The sequence below is a fragment of the Ambystoma mexicanum genome, chromosome 9 (genome assembly GCF_040938575.1).
Source record: "Ambystoma mexicanum isolate Mex_15411 chromosome 9, UKY_AmexF1_1, whole genome shotgun sequence".
In the NCBI taxonomy this organism is placed as follows: domain Eukaryota; kingdom Metazoa; phylum Chordata; class Amphibia; order Caudata; family Ambystomatidae; genus Ambystoma; species Ambystoma mexicanum.
The window spans coordinates 968009361-968030026 of NC_090931.1; the positions used below are offsets into that span (position 1 = coordinate 968009361).

At 45.2% G+C, this 20666-nt stretch overlaps 1 protein-coding gene and 2 long non-coding RNA genes across 3 annotated transcripts in view; 2 read left to right on the top strand and 1 right to left on the bottom strand.

Moving 5' to 3' along the window:
- The window catches only part of MYO3B (myosin IIIB), a 3387754-nt gene that overhangs the window by 2957910 nt on the left and 409178 nt on the right, over positions 1 to 20666 (top strand). The gene's annotated exons all lie outside the window — the stretch shown is intronic.
- LOC138488844 (uncharacterized) lies at positions 15107 to 15814 on the bottom strand. Its single transcript, XR_011274722.1, has 3 exons — positions 15722 to 15814; positions 15538 to 15619; positions 15107 to 15176 (listed from the first exon to the last, which is right to left on the bottom strand). It is a non-coding gene; the product is annotated as an uncharacterized lncRNA (long non-coding RNA).
- LOC138488843 (uncharacterized) lies at positions 16472 to 17404 on the top strand. The gene is made up of 3 exons (XR_011274721.1): positions 16472 to 16564; positions 16667 to 16748; positions 17110 to 17404. It is a non-coding gene; the product is annotated as an uncharacterized lncRNA (long non-coding RNA).

The window sequence follows — 20666 nt, forward strand, 5'->3', positions numbered from 1 at the left end:
CTGGCACAGCCATTCCAACAACCCCCCCCTTCAAACAGTTTGTTAGTGTACTTTGCATAATCAAACTTGCCCGGTCTGTCCCAACCAGCTACACATTTCTGTTTCAACCCTGTGAGATCCTGAACCACCACTCCAACCTGCATATTCAGACCTTCCAGGATTTTACGGCATGAAATGGCAAATTTTGCGGCATGAAATGGCAAATTTTGCAGCACAAACCTTTATTTATTGTGGCATTTTTGCGGGGCATTTTGTATTAACTGGAGGGTGTAAGATTGCCAGATTGCAGGAAATAGGCAGAGTGCAAGGCTGCAAGAGAGCCAGGGTATCATTATTATGTATCTTTTGTATTAATTTAATAGGAAGAGTCCCAGAGGTCTCTGGCTTGGCAGAACAGTGTTTGATTTGGCTACATTTCTGGTTTAATGTTCATGCCTATTTAATAGTATTAACTAAATTGATCATTATCAGTTGTAATGCTGAAAATATGCCCCTTCTATGTTCTCCAATCCCCCAAACACCCACACACCTCTCTCACCAACACACATCTCAGCAAGTCTCCATCACAGCTTGCATTCCTTAACCTCTCACTCTGTCATACTAATACTCACATACTATGTCACACTGTCAAGTCACAATTTGCACTGCCCAGCCCCTGCCACACTCCAAATCATACTCCCAACTCACACCTTACACTCTACAATTCCTCCCGCAATATACAGTCCGTCATTCTTTTGTGCTGCTTCTGCATCTTGCATCCTTTCTCCCATTCTATTGCACTCTTCCTCATAATTTTTCCCAATTTGCAGCTCACTGCCTCTTTCTGGCCAACCGCTTCCTCTCTGCTTTCTGGCTCAACGAACACACGCTCCCTCTACTTTCTGTACCTCTGCTCGCTCTCAGATTTCTGGGCCACCGCATCACTTCTTCCTCCGCTCTATTGTGCAGCGCTTCCTCCTCTGACCCACTGCTCTCCCTCTGCTTTCTTGCCTATCACTCCACATCTCACCCATCACTCTCCCTCTCTCTCATAGTGTAACCATTTTTAAAAAGAATTTTTAAATGTAGATTTTGACCCAGTTCCTCAAAAATGGGGCATTTAAAAAAAGAACGGAGAATATGCTATTTTTAGACAACTCATTTTTGGAAATCAGCAGGTCACCTTATTTTCAAAGGTGACCAGCGCATTTCCACAGGCTTGAGCTGTAGCGCAAATTGTGCGCTGGCCGGCTGCCTTGAATGGTGTTCTGGGTTGTTTGACCGAAGTGTAATTATTTGCGGCGGAATTGACCGTAGTCAATTTCGCTGCGAATTGATTTGCACTCCAGCCAAACAACCCAAAATGTACCTATCACCGCCACCCCACCCCCTCCCCTACTTAACTGCTTGGTCGCTGCTGCTTCCCCTGCAACTCCTCAGTGCCAGATCCGTCCCTCTAACGCGGGTCAGATCCGACTCTGCAGGGTCCCTTTTTTGTTATTTTCTTTTTTTTCTGTCCCCGCCTCCAATTTTGAGGAAAAAGGGGAAAACACTTCTGCAACCACCCTAGACCAAAAATACTGAACATGGGGAGCGGGTGACGCCCCCGCAACACATGTTCAGTATTTCTAAAAATCAATCGAATAGTACTGGACGAAATAGGTCAAATTGTAACATTCGATCGATTTTTTGTCATCAAAATGGGCAGTACTTTGAATAGAATTGCTCTCCCGACAGTGTTCTGCAAGCTCCCAGCGCCTTTCACAGGGACAGGCCCTCCAGGTGCCTGCCACTGTAAAATGCAACCCAAAAAATGTATTTTTATCCTGTTTGAGGAACAGAAATGCAAGCGACACAGCAGCGGTTCATACCTTAAAAGAAATGCATGACAGGGTCAGGAAAAACCCTGTCATGCAGTGGCAGCCCCATATCCCGTGCACATAGGGTTGCCTACAATTTCTGCACATTTAAAAGTGCATCTTGCTCGGAAATGAGGGATGCGCTTTTAAATTGACAGAAACGCCACTTTATTTGATCAAGGAGGTGAAACGGCCATCTGAATGGGCACGCCTACAAAATGTGCCCATTCATGTGTCCCTTGTGGATTGGGCTGTGTAAAAAAAAGTAGAGAACCTGGCACCCTGAGTATTTTTTTTAAAACAGTAATTTTTGCAGATTACTTTTTTTTTTAAAGATGCTGTTTTTGCACAAAACGGCCGTTTTCACGGCATTTTGCGGGATCACAAAATCGCTATAAGCTGGAGGGTCTGGAATATTACTGCGTTCTGCAGCCTCAATTTCCATTCCAGTCTCATAGATAGCACGCAGTAGGTACTTCCGGACACCCCCCCATCTTCCCAATCACTGCGCTCCTGATCACAGTTTTAAAGGCCTCCCACAGGGTGGGGTGCTAAATCTGTCCACACTGCCAGTATTTTCTTAAAAATACCCACAATCGTGTCCCGCATACATTCTGTGAAGTTCTCGTCATGTAGTGATTCAGCTCTCAATCTCCATTTGGGGATCATTGGTTTACAAAGTGTTCTTTGTCACGTGACCAAGAGCGGCACATGGTTCGAGAGAACCCTGGCTTTATATTCTGCTGCAGTTAATTCACCCAGATGCTCATCCCCCATGAACATATAATCAATGTGATTATGTACTGAGTGGGGTGCAGAGTAATGTGAATAACCATGAGTGCCACCGTGTAGTGACCTGCAGACATCAGCCAACCGGAGGTGGTGTACGAAAGCATGCAGGGTCTTGGTGGGTGGGGCTAGTCTCCTGTACTTGGTGTCTGATCTATCTATGGTAGGATGGAGCATGCAATTGAAGTCCCTGCCCCAAATCCACAGGCCCACCCGGTAGGGGGAAAAACAGCCTGGGGTACAGAGTGAAAGAAGGGAGAGGCGTCATGTTTGGGCACAAAGGTACAGATATGCGCCTTGAAACACTTGTGTATAGGCGCGTTATAAATGCCATATCATATCTTATCACAATGCATATTTTCCTGTTCTCCAAGTATGCATGGATCATCACCATCCTACCCTCATCATCACTTTTTGTGTGTAGTACCTGAACAGTTGCTGACGATGCTATCCATATGAGCACCCCCCTGCCATAAGCAGAATACGTAGAGACAAATGACAAACCCCCCGCACTTCTTTATCAACACATTTTGCCGCTCTGCAGTAAGATGAGTTTCCTGCAACATAGCAACCTCAATCTTGTGGCTGCGTCGATAATTAAACACTCTGTTGCATTTCACAAAACTATTGAGACCTCGCACATTCCATGTGACCGCTCAAACTAGGTCAGCCGTAAGGGACATATAACATATGGGGGGGCCCGCTGCAGTTGCCCTCCAGAGTGGCCACCTGACACCCAGGTGGGCCCCGGACACAGTTCAAGTACCAGATAGCTCACACACTGTGGTGGCGATTAGTACAAAACCATTGACTAATCTCGGAGACCAGAAAAGGCAAGACACACAAACCAAAACAACACCCAAAGAAAAAAAAAAAAGAAGAGAAAAAGGAAAACCAAATATTTCCTCAAACCACACAATAGCCCAATAGCATGCAGCGCATTCAGGCCCAGCCACTTCTCCCGCACGCCTCACAACCTAACTTCATCCAGGCGGTGACCAGCATCCACCTCCAAACTGGCATCAAAAAGTCAACAACAGTAGGGGTGTGCCAGCAGCAGCAGAGTTCAGTCCATCAGGTGTGGCTGGCGGACTAGACAATGCAAGCGTTCCAGCCTCCTGCGCCAAGAAAAACCAGTGGTGACTTCCACTGCATCACATCCAGGATGACCGTGTGTTGCTCATAGTAACACTCTTATTCCTGCACCCTGTCTCTCCAAGAGCTGCGCGACTCCCTGTGCGTCCATCCAAGCATTTAACATGGTCGTATCCTCAAAGAAGAATGCCCTGCCATTGTGCAACACGTTACGTTTAGCTGGGTTTATCAGCATATGTCACAGGTTTGCCTTGCGCAGGCGTTCTTTAGTGGGATTAAACATTGCTCTTCTTTTTTGTAGCTGCAGTGTGTAGTCAGGGAAAATGGAGAGTCATGAGCAGGCCTGTTCAATGAAGCCTCCATTTCGCCCAAAAGCAAGTATCTTTTTCCTGTCTTTATAGTTCAAAATGTGCGCTATCAATGGCCTCGGAGGTGCCCGGGGAGGGGGCTTTTTAATGAGGGATCTGTGTGAGAGCTCCACTGCAAAGCCCTGCGAGAGTGCGCTAAGACCCACCCCCTGTAGTAGCAGAGTTTTGACATACCCTGTGGGGTCTACCCCCTCTGCACCCTCCAGCAGGCCCAGGATCTGGATGTTGTTTCTCCTGGCTCTGCCTTCTGAGTCTTTTGGCACAATGCTCTAGGATCTTACTCCTGTCCGACAGATCCCGCACCTCTGACCGCACACTCGTGACATTTGTGGTGTTCTCGTGCACCTGCATTTCTGCTGTGTTAACTCTGTCAGCCAGCATCCGCACATTCTGTCTGAGCAAGCCCACGTCCACAATGACAGAGTCTATCTTGTGTTCAAGTGCCGTCTGCTGTGCTGCAATTGCAGCCAGGATCTGAGAGTCACCCTGCTGGGCTGCCAGGGAGGAAGGCTGAGCGGTCAGCTGCTCATCAGGTGGGGTGTCACTGCTGTCCACATTCTTGCGGGCATAGGCCTCCAACACTGTTTGCTTCGAATGCCCCTTTTTATGTTTACACGGCATGGGTACAGAGGCAAACTTGCAGCCCAGGGTCACCCAGCATCAGCAATGCAGAATCACCACATAGCCCAACAAGGATGTCCCTGATCTCGCAAGAGGTTCTTAGGTAAGTCACCACCTCCCACCCTGGGCAACCACTGAAGGCCCATCTGCAACATGGCACGCCAAGGTCTTGACCGCACTCCCACAACCAAACACTATCCAAGCTGCGCAATCTGAGGCGCACACACAGGATTGGCCCCAGGACCCTTTGTCGAAGGCAATCAATTCTGCACGGACAAGAGGGAGGCAAACCAGTGATGCTCTATGTGGGCATGTCAGTGGTAAACGACCCCAGTAACACAGAGTTTTTGTTTGTTATTTGCCGACCCCAAAGTGCTCACATGAACTTGATCCTGTGGTCCATCCAGTACACCGAATCCTGAGCTAGCCCCCTGCCAAGAAGAAAATCTGACCACAAATTCCAATAGGATGAAAATGTCAATACTGCTATGACAGTATGCGGAAAGTAATGTATAAAGTTGCTGGACACGCCTCTGAACACAGACTTCCTCACTCCCAGCCAGCAGTCCGACGACTGTTACTAGAGTGGCTGTCAAGATGGTTGGGAGCCGGAATGAATCCTCGCTGATGTTATGGCCAGCCAAAGGCCTGTTCCTTCCCTCGTGAGGGGAGTCACCCCAAGTCACACACGTGCCAATCCCCGTGGTGAGGAAGTGCAGGCCCAGTTCAACTGCCACAGTCGTGGCCCCTCAGGGAGCCGACTTGTCCACAAAACCAGGTACGCCCACGTCCCAACGGTCACTCGCAGGCAGTGTGCCCCTCCTCTTCTCCCCAGCCATGTTACCATCAGAGGGGCTCACAATGCCCCAGGGGTCAAGCCACCATACTTACGCATGGTGGACCCCCAGTTCCAGTCCAATGGGCAGCCAAAAGTGAATCCTCGCGCCAAACACAGAGCGCATGAGCATATGCTGTGGAGCCAAGGTATGCACTGGCTGTCGTTGAAGGCGTGGCATGTAGCACACGGACTCCACCAGCAGCAATTCACAAGTAGAGCTGGGGGCCCTCACCAAAATGCTGCAGGCTGAGGGCCACCTTGCACGACCCAGCAACTCCTTACTGCCTCCCCGGGCGCCGTCTGTGCTGCCCCAGTATTAGGCTCCCGCAGTAGGAACAGCTCCACAGGATGTGAGTGCCTGGGGCGGTCTGCCCCACTTGTCCGTGGGGGTGCAGCCCTCCAGAACCCACCGTCAGTCTTCACCCACAAGGCTGGGCCGTTAGTTATGCGTGGCTTCAGCCAAAGCCGCGTCTGGAGGAAAGATTAGCAGGCAGGGTGTTCGCAGCCCCAGACAGGGCAACCCCTTCTCACCAGTCTTTGCGGATCCCCGCACAGAGCCCCCGAGACTCCAGCAGGGCCAACATGGCGCCCCGTGTACAGCAGCCACCATCTTGGGAGCAGGCATCAGCAATTTCGATCAAGCAGTTAGCCCTCCCGTCACAACCGGGGAAGACAGCCCAGCAACAGAAGCATCCACAGGGTGTTCATACGGCCAAATCAGGTTGAGGAAACTGCACCATGACAATCAGCGGATCAATTAACGGATCAGGTAGGGGGTTTCGAAAGCTGCCTCTTCACTGCATGTCCGCTAGCCACACCCCCCTCCTGTCCCTTACCTTCCACCTGACTTGTGCTCTCCTGTTTTATGTTCCCCTCTTCCTGTTCCTCCACCTCCACTACCACTGTCTGCCCCTCATCCGCCTCTGCTGCACCTGAATTTCTGTCTCTCTGTGGACAAACTCCTGGTGTTCATTCATCTTTGCCTCCTCCCGTTCCACCTCCTGCTTACCCTCCATCTCTGCCTCCTCATATGCACCCCCTGCTTCTGAGTTCCCCCTGACCTAAAGATGACATGCTTGCAAAAAGATCCACTGGTTTCATAGTAGGTATAAGATGCTCTAAAGAAAAGGTGTTGTAGTGCAAGTGTTTCTAATACAAAGGGTTTCAAAGCGGGTTTCTCTTTTTCTATGTTTGGGCCGATGTCAAGGAAAGGGATTCAAACAATCACAATCACAAAAGGGTTTTCGCAAAAGTTTCTTCTTTTTCTTGTTTACTTTTTTTAATGGAGGGAGATTAATTACCGAAGAGGGACTCAAAAACAAGCAATATGAAAGGGATTCAGAAAGGTTTTTCACAAGGAATTTCTTTTTTTTCTATTTTTCTTTTCTTTTTGCGATGAAAAGGAAGGGGTTGAAAACCTGAAATAATAATTCAAAGGGATTGAAAAAGGGGCTTCCAAAGGGGGAGTCATTCCTTAAGGAACTTACAATGTCACAAACAGGCAATAAAGTGTCAAAAGACACACACAAAATGCTCTTAGTGACGATAGAACAAGCTCTCAGAAGTAGGAATAGGGCTGATCTCTGCAAACAGAGTAAGCAAAACCCAAAGAGAACCAGGATGTGAGCTGGGCTTTTATCAAGACACCACAACTACCCAAGGAATAGGGGGCTTTGATTGGCACGCTAAAGTCTTCAGCACATCACACAGATGTCCAGGGGTGGACAGGGAACCAAAAGAGGCCCTGGAAATAGTTTTCAAAGGGGCCCATACATCGCATAATTCTCCACCAATGTCGAACTGTCTCCACATTGGGCTATGTTACAGACTGGGGGAGCAACAAAATACTTGAAACTAGTAGGTGATTTAGATGGTAGGTTTATTATGCACAACGCACGGGTTGAAGCCAGGCCATCAAACATAATGAAGTCTCCAAGTAACAATGCAGATGTTCTATGGAAAGCACATGCAACCGTGATTTAAGTTTGAATCCCAGTCTAGAAAAGCACTGTGGTTCTAAATTCAAGTGCCCTCTTCAGCACCAGTCCTTGATCATGGTTGGCCACTCTCAATGGATTATGCACAATAACACACAGTTCTCTTGGCACCCCCAAGATTCAAGACTATTCCGTAAAGTTTTCTAGCAAACATTGGCCCTCGTGGGCTTGTGTCGACGGGTGACAGTTGATTGTAGCGGATGACAGTTGATTGTAGCGGATGACAGTTTTGTAGCGAACATTGGCCCTCATGGCTTGTTTCGACGGATGAAAGTTGATTTATAGGTTGTCTGTCCTGGGTAGATTGTCATGCTGACGTTATCATTTTCCCACCCTCCACCAGCCATGGGTTGGAAGGTTTCCTGGATTCAGTGAGAGCTCCTGGTCTGAATCCTTTGCGAGCAGTCTGGCTCCGGTTCTCAACAAGTAAATTGTCTTTACTTTCCTTGCTTGGCCTGCCAGACTCACCGAAGAGATTATATTTCCCAGCCAGTCTGTCTATCCTCTCGCTTCTCTTTTTCTTTTCTTAGGGTCTTTAGGCTTTTTGCCCTTCATGCCTGGGCCCAGTAAACCAGCATTTCCAATTCTCTAACCCTTACACCATGGATACACCCCTCAGGCACCACTGGCCTCGCAATCTGTCTCCCAACATACTGTTAGGCCCCTTGCTCACTTGATGTGGCCAGTGCTGGTGTTCTGTTTTGAATCCCCCTGTCCACTGTTTACTCTTCGCTGACCCTTCTCCATCTCCAATTTCTCCCTGCCTCTAATCACCTCCTCCTGTCACTTGCCTGGTTTCTCCACTATCCTCTGATTTCACACCTCATTCGTTTTCCTCCTCTGGCACATTTTCAACTTGTCTTTACTCCTGTATTTCCTCCTTCACCTTCCTGTCTTCTCCATCTCCTTTCTCTTCCTGGTTTTCCCTCATTCCTCCTTCTCTCTGCCTTGCCCTCCCCCAATTTCTTCATCTCCCTGACACATCCTTGTCTCCTCGTTTCCTGCTTGCACTACCTGACGACTGACCTTTTGCCATATTCCCTCAATGTGAATCTCCCACACACCCCTTTTATAATGGTTGTCTTTATTGCCCGGAAGAGGGGGACCCAGAGGTGAAAACAATCAACCAACATAACAGAAAATGAGAAATCTTGAGAATAAAAGCCGTAGTGAACCTATCAGAGGGAGGCTGCTATTCGAGAAGGATCGGAACCCAGAAAGAGGGGCCAAGGGGTGAAAAGCCATCACCCACCTTACATACAGAAAGGAGCTTTTTGTTTTGTTATTTTGAACCCCTCAGATCCTCGGAGGCAAGAGACTTTTTGTAAAAAAGAGACTTAACAACCGAAGTTCCTGATACTTGACAACAGAACTGTAGTCTTGTGCTGGGAAAGCTCGAGTGTGTGCTACGCTCAGGAGTCCCACCTTGTCCAGTGCTCAAAACGTGGATAAGGGAGACCCGTGGTTATAACATCCTGACTTATCATTTGTGAACACTTCTTTCTTTCCTGTGAACACTATCCCCCACTCTTTTTGTATTTAGTTGTAACGATTGACAATAGTTTTTTTAGTATTTGACAAGACACCATTAGGGCTGCCTTATTATTATGTGATGGTCGTAGCTTGCTCCCATTTTAGAGTTAGGTTAAGATTAGGTGTTTTTCCAACCTACCTATCCAGTTTAATTAACACCCCTGAACTGAAATCACTTGTGTCTGTCTTTACTGTTGCCACCATGAGTTCCTTTCACTTCCCAGGCTCTCAACGTTTGGCTTCACCTCTTTCTGCCGTTCGACAATTACTTTCTGATGTAATCCTGCTTTCTCTTCACCACCCAGATTCTTCTCCACGGTCTCCCACATTAAGAGCACCACCAACCTCTTCTTGATTATTCCTGCCTTCCACACAGGTATCCCTTCTAGCCTTGTTCTATTGCCTTCTCTTCTCTTGTATATTCTTTCTGTTCCTCTTTTTGGGGTCTCTAACACCGTGGTTCCTCAATGGTTTCTCTCCTTCTCTTTTCAGGGAATCCTCCAACCACTTCACCTTCTGGTGTCTTCTACCTCTATTTGTATGTACACTTCACCTTTCTGAGCTCCTCTCCAGTGTATCTCTGCACCTGCTCACTGCTTCTCCCAGCCTCCTTCTTCAATCTCTTCTCAACTCCTTCTATCCTCCCATCCACCCTTCACTCTCCTCTTCCTCGCCTCAGCCTTCATGCTGCTCCTTTCCTCTGCCTCATCTCTCCACCTTCCCATCACCTTCTTTCTCTGACGCTCTTCTGCCACCTTTCTCCTTCTTCCTTGCCTCTCCTCACTTCCCATTTCACCTCTCTAGGCTACTTCCGAATGCTTGTTTCCATCTCCAGCAACCTCACCAACAAATTCTCTAAATCCTTATACCCTTGCCCATGTTAAACTGCCTGCCTCCTTTGTAGCGCAATAACCTCTCCGGCGGGGCCATCCTACTCCTAATTGAGGGCATGTCAAGTAAGCAGTCTAGCCTTTGCTGCGTACCTGGGTTCCTTAGGGATTCTTTTTGCCCTTCTGACATAGCCATGGTGATGTTTTTGGGATGTGATGACAGAGAGAGCAGTCCAATAGACCCCAGAGGACTGATTACCTGTAAGCTTCCTGATTCCACTCCATATATCATGTTTGGCTACCCCTGTGTGTATGTGACACAGGGACGGTGCACAGCACTGACAGGGGAGCCAGTTGCAGATGTTTGTAGAGCAAGACCAGCTGCCGTTGAAATAGAGTTCCATGATAGACAGATGTAGACTTGTTTAACAAGCCACTGCAGATAGATGGCAGGCAGGATAAGGAGTGACAGAGCATGGACTAGTACAAGGATAAGGTATTGGCAGACAACAGGCATGTGGAGGAAGGAAGCCTGCAGGGGTATTTGGCAGGAGAAAGCCTAGGGAGGAAGCAAAGAAGGACCAGCAAAGCCTGGGGACTAGGACACCCCCTTTTCCCTCAGCATCCAAAAGGCCCAATGACAGGAGGAAAGCCGGGCCAGGGAAAGACCAAGAAGTAGCAGGTACAGGAGCAAGTAATGTGAGACAATATGGGTAGCATAACATGGAGCATTAAGATGGACTAGCTCTCTCCCCGTCAAGGCTTTTGTAGCCTGACAAACCACTGCATCAGGCCGCAGTGTGGGAAGCATTACCCTGGAAAGAAAGGGAGGCTCAGACATATGTGCCCTAATTTAGGGGGGGGGCTCTGCCCAGACGTGCAACCACAAACATGCTGGTGGCTGTGTCACATGAAGAATCAGTGCCAGAGGCCCGCCGCTCACCGCCTGATCTCCTGACACCTGCTGCCCATGGGGAGAGATGCCAGTAAAGGTACAAGCACCACACATCGTAGGTAAGTGGGAAGCCCTGTGGCAAACCATCCAGCGTGCGGGGGGCATGTATCAGGGCACCTGTGAATGTTGTTGTTGTGATTGGAACTGCATTTTTTCTACACTGACCTCATTGGATCAAAATCTGTCTCTGCCACAGTATGTCACAAGCGGACCGGGCCTACTTTAGGCTCAGCTGCCATTTTGGAGGTGATCCTCATGTTTAGTGTTTGCAGAGCAGACTGCCCCCTTGCTCCTTTTCCTGGTCTGACCATGGTAGAGCTCCTCTAGTCAAGTGATCACTGCCCCGCCCCCTCGGCTCCCACCTCAAGCAACTTACTTCATCAGACCCACTTATGTGTCCTCATCACTGGCGTCCTCACCTAAAGACAGTTGAAGATGAAGACTTAATTTGTTTGTGCCTTTTAGGACCTTCCAGGTCCAAACGGACAGACCCCCGTTCCCCATGGAAGCAACTAAGACATCACCATGTGTCTCTTACATCCACAAGCCGTCCCCACACTCGTGAGGGTTCACAGCCGCAAACAAACTTGTCAGCGCCTATCTTCCAACCATGTGGTCCTCATCACCACCCATCCACCTCTCACACTCAGGATTGGTAGATTACTGTGCAATACATTTCCTTTAAGGAGAATCTGTCGCAATTTTCACAACAAAGTTTTCATCATATATATGTGGGTGGTGGGTTTAGGGAATCATTAATATAACATTTCTGATCTCATCACCACTGCCAGACGCCATCTTCATTACCGAAACGTGACTCTTCTTCACCTCCTCTCATGTCTTCAACATTCTTGTCCCAACCAGATAAAGCATCCAATATGTTGACCAGTCATGGAAGATTGAGGGAGGCGTGGCTGTCATCCATAAGATTGATTTGGCCTCAGCAGAATTATAATCTATGGAACTCCTTTCATTTTAGTCCACACTATCACTGAAGGAGTATGCCACTTTTCATCTCATATCCCAACTACCTCATAGGTTTGGCACCTACTTCGCCCAAATCACTGAACTGCTCTTATCTGCTTCAGTCGCCCCACTCTAGCAACATTTTCCTCAGGGGTTTCAAACTACCTGGAACCCAGCATCTAACACACCAGAGATGCTCTCTTTAGCCTAGCAGAATCCCTGCAAATTGCGCAAAATTTGCAAATGCCAGCACACATCTGAGGAACCATCCTTTGTCATTCTCTCCTCTCCCCCCGTCCCCCATCAAATGCTTCAACCCCATTAGGCTTGGCTGGACAGACTACACTGCAATTCCCTTTACCTTATCACTCAACCTCCCTTCCCATAAAGAACAAGACAAATCCAGCAGGTCCTCACGTCGCTTCTTCAAAACCTTCCCTTGGAAGCATTGCACTTCAGCCAAAGCAACCTCCCAGGGACCACCATTGGAGATTCCCTAATGGAAACCTTCAACCAAACCCCAAAAGGAGTTGGTTGGCACAAATACACCTTTTAAAATATGGCACTTCACAGTCAAACCTTCCACCCCATGGTACACCACGGAATTGGCACAGAGGAAGCACAGAAAGAAAATGGTGCAAAATTCACAAATCTCGTCATCCTTAATGTCTTACTTACGCTCAACATGCCAGGCCCTGATTATTGAAACCAAAGCATCCTACTACCCCCCCAACAATTGTTGCAGCCTCTGATAGGAGCAAATCCAACTTTGCAACAGTCAAACCCTGCACAAACCCCTTTGCCAGATCCAGAAACAGCAGAGCCCTTGGCAGCAGTACAGTGTCATAAAAGATGTCTTTGTTTTTTCAGCCCTCACTTACTGCTCTCTCTTGCTTTCCTGCATGTAATCTGTAGCTATCCTGCACAACAACCACTTGGTCATAAGTTGAGGGCCTGTTCGGTGCATTCTTGGAGGGTTCTATCTTTGTTTGTTCTGGGATGTCCAGCTCGTTTTTTTATCTGGACCGCTCACATAGTGCACTGTGTTTGTGGTCTAGTCCTTTGTTTGTTTTTGGCTTTTTCCTTTCCCCTTCCACTCTCCCTTTCTTAAGCACTGCTCCTAGGGTAGCCACTGCCCGAGCAGCCAGATAAAGGGCAGTGCAAAGGCTGTCATCCATAGTGCCATCGCTGTTTAGGGCAGAGAAAACTCATAATGCAGGCACGGTGAATCTATGCTTACATTTTACCCTGCATAGCACATAATTTGACTGAATCTACTGACTGCATGCATCTGTACTAGTAAATCTGTTTGGATCCTGATATCTATGCCTGAACACCTAAGTACACAGCTATATTAAATAATTATGCTAGCCACACATCTGTATGGTTAATTACACTGCAGCCAACATCTGGCGCACAAACTGGTCTGACTCACTGTGTTAATGCCTGTATACCGGACATATAGCCTTTTTAGACCCATTTGTTTTTGTGCAATGCACACCACAACTGTTTACCTTCTAATATGTGCCCCTGATCACCTAGTACTGAGTTGTATTAAATCATTGTGTTTGTCTACACAACAATTTTAATTGGTAGAGCTAATGGAAAAAGCCCAAGAAACACTCTTGCATATGCTATACCCCGGCATACTGAAACACCAACCTGGTGGCAATTAGGATTGATCCAACACTCTGCAATTCAGGAAAGAACTGAAAACCCTGCCCTTCAGGTAATCCCTAGGCATGACGTGGTCCCTAGAGAGGAGCCTCTGACTTCTGAATCTAAACTAATGAAACTGATTAAAGTGTTCTCACTTTCCTCTCATTTTTGTGTTAGGGCAGCCCCTAATCTTATTTGTGAGGCATCAGTCGGGGTAATTAATAGCTGTGTAAAGTCTGGCATTAAACGGCTTTCACTGTCTCCTGCCATATGGACTCCTGGGTAAAATGCTGGACTTGCTTGTAGTCTCTCTTTAGTAGTACTCTTGTGTCCTGCGATCATTATTTGCCTTAACTGTCAATGCGTTTTCAAGCACTTGAGTGGCAGGGGGTTTGCATGACCTGAGTTCTAAGGCTAGGAATGGGAGAAAGCCATGTGAGAATCTCCATATGCCACCACAGGGTTAGCATCACAGAGCAGGGCGCTTCGCCACAGCCCTGCGTCGCCCTCGCTGTAGTTCCCAATCTCTGATCCATGACTTCATCAAAGCAAATGCATCACCCCCACATTCACCCTCCACAGTTGTGCATCACCCTCTGCAGCCACTATGAACTAACTGGACCTTGCTGCACCTTCATGGGCCATGTAAGACATACTCCACAGCTGAAGCAGTATGATGTAGTTTATCTGATTAGAGATCACACAGACACTACCACATCAATGTGTACAAAACGGTCACGCTTACTGATGGAAAGGACTGCACAGCTTAAGACCACAGGAATGGTGTTGTTAATAGGATATTGGCATCCACTCCAAAACACTGACCGGAAATTCCACAGACATTGATAAACCACATCCACAAACAGGTCGCAGACATGTGGCCAGGAAACCCCATACCCGATCCCACGTCCATGATTTCACCACTTCCCCCACATGAATGTAGACTGGGGCAGGACTTCCCTTTGCCAATGCATCAGCAAAAGCTCCAGAGAAATAATCACAAACTGCAGAGACATTCCAACATTTTTTCAACAAGCTATCGACTGGCAGACATGTGGGGTATCCATGTAGGCATCCGTCCCCTGAGTGACTGCACATCTGGCCAAATGTAATGTCTTAGTCCATGACATGCAAACACTGAAAAGAGCAGGGTAACTCTAGCCTCCGGACCAGAGTATTATAATAACATCAAGAAACAGAAAAGATATGTCCAGAGCAAAGTATATTTAGAAAAAATGTATCCAAATTTATTAAAGAAGATACAAAAATTGAAAACTGGTGAATAAATCACACAAAATTATTGTACACTAATCATTTTAACATAACAAAACAGCAGCAACAATATGCCGAAAATCGGCTAAAACTTCATCACTCATAATCAACATGCCCAGTTCATTCATACGCACACAACTCATCATACCGTGGCACTCATCCAAAGAACTAAAAAACACCAAAAAACATGCTAAAAACCAATGGGGAAGAGGAATTCATAACTAATCTCCATAATAACACACATTATTGCGGTGTTTTACAAACAATAGAAATAATTCACAACCAATCTATTGTCAGGGTGGATAGAAAAAACAGATGCAAAGATCACATCCCTGTAAAAATTTTTCTCTCGACCGGTTTCGACGTGTAGTAATGGTTAACTGAACGTCTTCTTCAGGAGGTGGATGTTACCATTCTGCAAAACAAATACGCAAAAGGGCCTATAAGCTACTACATGAAAAGGTCTTTGCCGACTGCTTATAACATACAATTAAAAAAGAGAAACAGGACTGCTGGCTAGCAGCCTGAATTATTCAAAACAATTTAGGAACCGCATATACCATAATACAAATAAGCATACACGGCCCCCGCTACAACAGCTGTGTAAACCAGAGCAAAAGGGTAAGTGACTCCCAAAAGAGAACCGTGCAAGATGAGAGGGAACCTTCAGGACCATGGTGAATCGGCAACAAGAATGTGTATATATAATATAATAATATATATCTGAATCTCACTGGCAATATCTGTGTCTAAAAAAGGACTAATAGTGGACTAACCTGATGAAAACCTTACTACTGCAACAATCTATGCAGTGTAGTGTGGCCAGTCACACGAAACAATTCAGGACTGAAACATAACCTGAAACAAGAAACAAGACCAGAATGCACTAGGTCAGGTGAATGAAAAACCTAAATTCAAAGTAGAGTGTCTATAACTGAGGCAAAAGTACTAATATCTCACCTGAAGGGCGCCCCATGCAGTTTAAGATGATCCAGCAATACATGTATTTGAAAAGTGAAGAGGCAGCGCCACTTAGCCTTAGCCTTCAACGCCGTCTGCTAATCACTGCAAAAAATGGCACAAGAGCTCCATTACAATGCTAAATGGCAAGCAGTGACCCACGGCTTACCAGAATACAAGGGCACTGCATGAAATGCATCTAAAGAACACCAATAGAATGGGAGGCAGCCGACGGACAACCACACCATTCTAAGGAATCCAAAAGGTGTTTAAATATAAATATAAAGACACGAAAAGCCCAATAAATCAGATGGCACTACGAACACAATTGAAATAAGAAGGTAAACTAAAGGGCTTTAGACTGCTGTTTGTTGTCCTTTGAGCTCGCTATCACATTTTAATCGTACGAGCCGTTCTAATTGATTTATTTGGCACTTCGTGTGTTTATATTTAAATATAGCACCGTTTATCTTAGATTGCTGTCATTTGCCTTTAAGTTTACCTTCTTATTTCAATTGTGTTCGTAGTGCCATCTGATTTATTGGGCTTTTCGTGTCTTTATATTTATATTTAAACACCTTTTGGATTCCTTAGAATGGTGTGGTTGTCCGTCGGCTGCCTCCCATTCTATTGGTGTTCTTTAGATGCATTTCATGCAGTGCCCTTGTATTCTGGTAAGCCGTGGGTCACTGCTTGCCATTTAGCATTGTAATGGAGCTCTTGTGCCATTTTTTGCAGTGATTAGCAGACGGCGTTGAAGGCTAAGGCTAAGTGGCGCTGCCTCTTCACTTTTCAAATACATGTATTGCTGGATCATCTTAAACTGCATGGGGCGCCCTTCAGGTGAGATATTAGTACTTTTGCCTCAGTTATAGACACTCTACTTTGAATTTAGGTTTTTCATTCACCTGACCTAGTGCATTCTGGTCTTGTTTCTTGTTTCAGGTTATGTTTCAGTCCTGAATTGTTTCGTGTGACTGGCCACACTACACTGCATAGATTGTTGCAGTAGTAAGGTTTTCATCAGGTTAGTCCACTATTAGTCCTTTTTTAGACACAGATATTGCCAGTGAGATTCAGATATATATTATTATATTATATATACACATTCTTGTTGCCGATTCACCATGGTCCTGAAGGTTCCCTCTCATCTTGCACGGTTCTCTTTTGGGAGTCACTTACCCTTTTGCTCTGGTTTACACAGCTGTTGTAGCGGGGGCCGTGTATGCTTATTTGTATTATGGTATATGCGGTTCCTAAATTGTTTTGAATAATTCAGGCTGCTAGCCAGCAGTCCTGTTTCTCTTTTTTAATTGTATGTTATAAGCAGTCGGCAAAGACCTTTTCATGTAGTAGCTTATAGGCCCTTTTGCGTATTTGTTTTGCAGAATGGTAACATCCACCTCCTGAAGAAGACGTTCAGTTAACCATTACTACACGTCGAAACCGGTCGAGAGAAAAAATTTTACAGGGATGTGATCTTTGCATCTGTTTTTTCTATCCACCCTGACAATAGATTGGTTGTGAATTATTTCTATTGTTTGTAAAACACCGCAATAATGTGTGTTATTATGGGGATTAGTTATGAATTCCTCTTCCCCATTGGTTTTTAGCATGTTTTTTGGTGTTTTTTAGTTCTTTGGATGAGTGCCACGGTATGATGAGTTGTGTGCGTATGAATGAACTGGGCATGTTGATTATGAGTGATGAAGTTTTAGCCGATTTTCGGCATATTGTTGCTGCTGTTTTGTTATGTTAAAATGATTAGTGTACAATAATTTTGTGTGATTTATTCACCAGTTTTCAATTAGTCCATGACATGCCTCACATATGCCAGAGTGTCAACAATTGGTATTGATAGCAATGAACAAAATCCTACAGATCTTCATACATCACTGCTGCAATACTCCCAGAACAGTTGGCGATGTTGAGTTCTTTACGCACTATACCTACTGCCAGGACTGGTAACTTCACTGAATGCATCTACACATACCATAACATTCCTACAGCTGAACAATGGTGATGGCCTATGCCTGTGCCAACCACAATGCCAGGATTGTTTTCTTTGATAGCGTTGTGACCTATGCCATGACATTCTTATAGATAGAAGTGTTATGTACTGTGTGCAAATAATGTTACCAGTAAAACCTGTGTCGTGGCGCTGTACTTGTATACAACTAACCACAATAAATATGACAGAACCAAAACTTCCCAATAAGAGCAAGACAAAACATAATGAAGATAAGCCTAACGAGGCAGCAAGCAAAGGCATTTAGGCATAGTCCAGCAAGAATTATGGCACCCATAAATCAAACAGATGATGCTTTAATCTAGTTTTCAAAATTGACAGCAGGGTGCAATTTCGTATATGTTTCAGAAGGGCACTTCAAAGGCAACAGCCTAAAACCTTTTAGGATTTTCCACCAAGACAAGCACTCTCAAATTTGCAGCCTTTCAGCACTGCTGACATGCTTGTGCAAAGTACCTAAACTGGAACCTATCACTCCACCAAGTCTGAAAGGAGATCATCTTTTAAATTTTCTAAATTTGGATCTGAGCAGGCTTAAGTCACTTTTTTCATTTCTTCAACAAGAAAATGACACAAACATCCAATTCTAGTCTGCTTGCAGTTTACCTAAAGAGTTGCTGTAGATGCCTAGGTATAAGGACATTCAATATTGCAGCCTGGATATTATCACTGCCTGCACAAGCAACTTGGGATGATTTTCTGCAAGCAATTTACCACGGCTACTGATGTTAAACAGATAGTAGTGGGTAATCCTTACTACCATATTCACCTGAGGGAAAAAGGATAATGGACTGTCAAATATGACCCACAGATTACTGACCAATTCCAGAGGAGCTGGTGCTGGGGCAAGAGGAATGGGCCATAGGAAGAGCAGCATGCCCAACGGGGTGCATCCCAATTTCAGGACCTCCATGTTATCTCCATGTTATCACCATTCAGGTATAGGCAGCTGTCCACCATCCACTGCAGCACTGCCCCAGCAAATAAACAACCCTCAAAATATCAACAGACCCACTGTAGAGATGAACCTTTGTTCTGGGTGTCATAAATGTATAATTGACCCTGAAAACCAATGCTCTCTACCACCTGGGCCAGGGGATACATATACATGTTAGGAAAGAGAGGAGAGGAAAAATGAACCCTGCGGAACCCCAGAGGGAATTAAACAGCTAAGATGGGTGGGATGATAGTTCACAGTTGTGCTCACTCTTCTCTACCTCAGAAAAGAGCAAATCCAATCTAGAACTGTTCCTTTGTTCCTCGCGGGGTACTCCAGGTGGTGTATGAAGATTCCATGGTCAGAGGTGACAAACCTTGCTGGTAGATCTACCAATAACATATCAGCTGGACCTCCTCTGTCCCTCAGGTCTAGCAGCGTATTCCTCGTCAATTGGGTTGTTGTCTTATTTCTGTATAGATGGATAAGAACCTGACTGATAATTCACCACAAGGTCCTCTTTTTCCAAATAAATAGAATACATTGACAATTGAGATTTGACTCCTTTTGTAGGATTTTGCATATGATGGGGAAGTTGGAAATAGGCCTGAAACTAGTAGGAATCATAGGAGCCAACATAGCCTTTTATTTTTTTTAAAAGGTAAAATGGTCATATCTTTAAAAAGGCCGAGAACTAGGCCTCACTAACAAGGCGTTGATGACAACGGATGAATCCTCAGACACAGTAAAGATGTGATCATTCCAGAATATCCCAAGAAAAGGATCCAACAATGATGAAGGGATAGAGGGCTTTAACCCTCATAAATAAGTAATTAACAGATAGGAAACTAAAATGGCCAACGCTTTTAAGTTGCCTATATGAGGGAAGTAATGGATAAGTATGCTCCATTGATCTGCCCTGCTGGATTACCCCAGAGTGCTCCTTTTGGTTACAAAGAAAGACACTAAGTCACCACACAGTGCCTGAGATGGTATTACTTCATGTTTATCCTCTTTAATTGTCGATAGTTCCTGATAACTCTGTAAAAGCTCTACTGTATTGAAGTGTGCATCACTAATTCTACTAGGGAAATATGATGTTTTGGCCTGCAGAATAATTTTTTTAATAAATAAGTGAATGATTTCTACAATTTGCTTTATCTATTACATACCGAGAGTTTCTTCGGCAATGTTCTAACCATCAACCTTGCATTGTAAGGTTCAATAACTGGTGTAAACCAGTAGTTCTTTTGATATGCAGTAGGGTTGATCCAACATTGGTTGATTTGCAAATTTTGTTCTCTTTTGTCGTGTTGGATATTAATTATTATGACTTTATGAGCTGTGAATAATGAATTGTTTTGTATTATGTGAAAAGTAAAAGAGATGACTGTAACACCATAATAATATATTTTTTTAATCTGACATTTTACAAATGGTGCTAAATTATCTAATCGTAGAAGAACTTTGACATAAAAGAAAGACAGCAGTTAATCAAGTGACTCAGAAAGATCTCACCTAACTTGTAAAGATTGATACAAAGCATTCAAATCTGCTAATGTAATAGAATAAAGTTTACAACCAGTTATAAACATATATTGAACATTGACAGGCATTGAGGTGAGTTTACATTTAATGCCTACAGCACACAAGAATTTAATCAAAATATGGTGAGAAATGGGCTATAACATTTGATAATTTGGCTAAATGTTTAAATGTAAAACGTAGTCTAAAAGATGGCCGCTGAATGAGTGGAAACAGAAGAATGTTCCTTAAAAACTCTGGTACTATGCTCTAATGAAGAATCCTTAAAATAAAAATGTGGCTTGAAATCACCAAGGATAACATTCCTGGGAGTCGCCAACTGCAGTTTCTAACAAGGTTCTCGGGATTGAAGGATAAACACTGAATTGAATTTGGGTAGTCAACAAAGAATATTCACTAACACAAACAAATGACCACCAGTTGTCCGTTTCAAC